Genomic DNA, 2,354 nt, shown 5'->3' with positions numbered 1-2,354 from the left:
CTCCCAGAATTTCCACATCCCTTCCCCAGCCCAGGAAACCGTGACAGTCTTTTATCTGTGGCGACAAAGGTGGAGGATGGAGAAGAAGCATATAGAGACCTGGAGCCACACTGCAGGAGACTGGCCACTACTGCCCTCAACAGAAACCCAGGAGTGACCATTTAAACAGCTCCAGGAGGAAACAACCCCAATCCCAGAGAATACAGAGTATTTCTGACAGCACTAGAGATTTTAGCTCAAACAAATGGCAAGCCCAGTGAGTTACACCCTGTCAGTCACCCTGAGTACCAGAGGTGGACAAGGATGGGTAACATTCCAAAAAAGGGCCCTGGTACATTCCTGCCATATACCTCACCATCCTCAAGCCTGTGCATAGGATGACCTTGACTCTCATGACTAGGTTATGTTATTGGCACAGCCAAGAGATAAAGGCAGATTATCTCAGATGTGTCTGACCTCATCAGGTGGGCTCTTCAAAGGACAGGTCTCTTCCTGGCAAAGAGATTCAAGGCAGGAAAGAGATCCCATGTAAGGGAGATGGCCCCTTGCTGAAAGGTGTCATGTGGCAAGGATGGGGTGGCCTCTCAAAGCTGACACACCAGAGTCAAAATACTGAAGGGGCAGCCAGGCGTCGTGGAGCACGCCTTTAGTCCCAGCACTTGGGAGGCAGAGGCTGTCGGATCTCTGTGAGTTCAAGGCCAGCCTGGTCTATGTAATGAGTTCCAGGACAGCTAGGGCTACAGGGAGACCTTGTCTCAAAAAGACCAAAAAAAAAAAAAAAAATACTGAAGGGGCTGCTGAAATGGCTCAGAGGGTAAAGGCACTTGCCGCTAAGCCTGACAACCTGAGGTCAATCACTGGAACTCACATGGTGGAAGGAGAGAACTGATTTCTCCAAGTTGTCCTCTCACTTCCACATGCATGTTGATGCAGCCCAGTTGGTACAGTGTTTGCCTAGCATGTGTGCCAAGCCTGAGGAGGACTAGAATTCAATCCCCAGTAGTGCACACACATAATCCTAACATTCAGGTAAGAGGCACGAGTATCAGAGGTTAAAGTTATCCTTGGCTAACATACTGACTTTGAGGCCAGCCTGGGGCTGCATGATACCCTATCTCAAAAGAAACTGAAAGCTGAAGCCAAAGGAGAACCTTGAGAGCAAGAGATGACTAGTCACCTACCAGAACCCCAGTGAGACTAACACCTGACTTAGCAGAAACTAGGAGAGCAGAAGACAAAAGAATCCACTTGATGCCAGGAAAAAAATGTCATTTTTTCCATATTCAGGAAAACTATTTCTTTTTTAATATTTTATTATTTTTATCTTATGTATATGAGTGTATTGCCTGCATGTATGTAAGTGCACCCGTGTCATGCAATGCTAACAGAGGTCAGAAGAGGGCATCAGATCCCCTGGAACTAGAGTTACAGACAGTTAGCCATGTGGGTGCTGGGAACCACTCCTGGGTCCTCTGCAAGAGCAACCAGTGCTCTTAACTGCTGAGCCATGTCTCCTGCCCCTATTATTTTATTTTTTGAAAATGGAATCTTACAGACCAGTGAGATGGCTCAACAAGCTAAGGTTCTTGCCATCAAATGACCTGAGTTCCATCCCTGGGGCATACACTGTGGAGAGAACTGATAGGTAAAAAGTTGGGAGTGGAGAGCGAGCGGATGGAGGCACCGAGGCACAGATAGAACTCTCAGCGGGATACAGCTTTATTTCGCACGGGACACGTTTCCCTCGGGGAAGGGAAAGATGTCAGCCCACGGGTTGTGAGCTGGGACTTATATACGGGGGCTTTAGGGTGCAGAAGGGGGGAGAGTTTGGGGGAAAAATCAAGCAGGAGGAGGCAGGAAAAGCAGGGCTTGTAAACCTTGCTCCGTTCAGTCTGCCAGGCAGGATCTGGGTCTGGAAGTGTTTACTTTTTCCCTCTTAAGATAGGGAAAAGCTGTTGTGATAAACAGCTTCTAAAAATCTCTGGTTAACAGGTAGAATCTGCTTATCTTGTCTTTGGAGATCAGAGGAAAGGCAGGCTGCTTCTCAGCAGAATCTGCTTCCCTTGACTTCAAAGGCCAAGGTGCTTATCAGCTCAGTTCCCTTTTCCAGGCTTGAAAATCCAAAGTCCATAGGACCCAGTTTGGGAGGGAGGAAGCTGCTGCTGTTTGAAACCCTAATAAATACTACCTACATAAATGTATGTAAATATATGTAAATAGTACCTATGCAAATATATCCATGACAGTAATCTATGCCTAAATCTCAAATATGTATATTTAACATGAAATTCCACTTGTAAAAGTACAATACTCTGGAATAGACAACTGGCCTGGTGATCTGTTGAATAATGTCC

The sequence above is a fragment of the Nannospalax galili genome, unplaced genomic scaffold (genome assembly GCF_000622305.1).
Source record: "Nannospalax galili isolate Female #2095 unplaced genomic scaffold, S.galili_v1.0 scaffold717, whole genome shotgun sequence".
Taxonomy (NCBI): Eukaryota; Metazoa; Chordata; class Mammalia; order Rodentia; family Spalacidae; genus Nannospalax; species Nannospalax galili.
Note: the sequence above shows the minus strand (reverse complement) of the source record.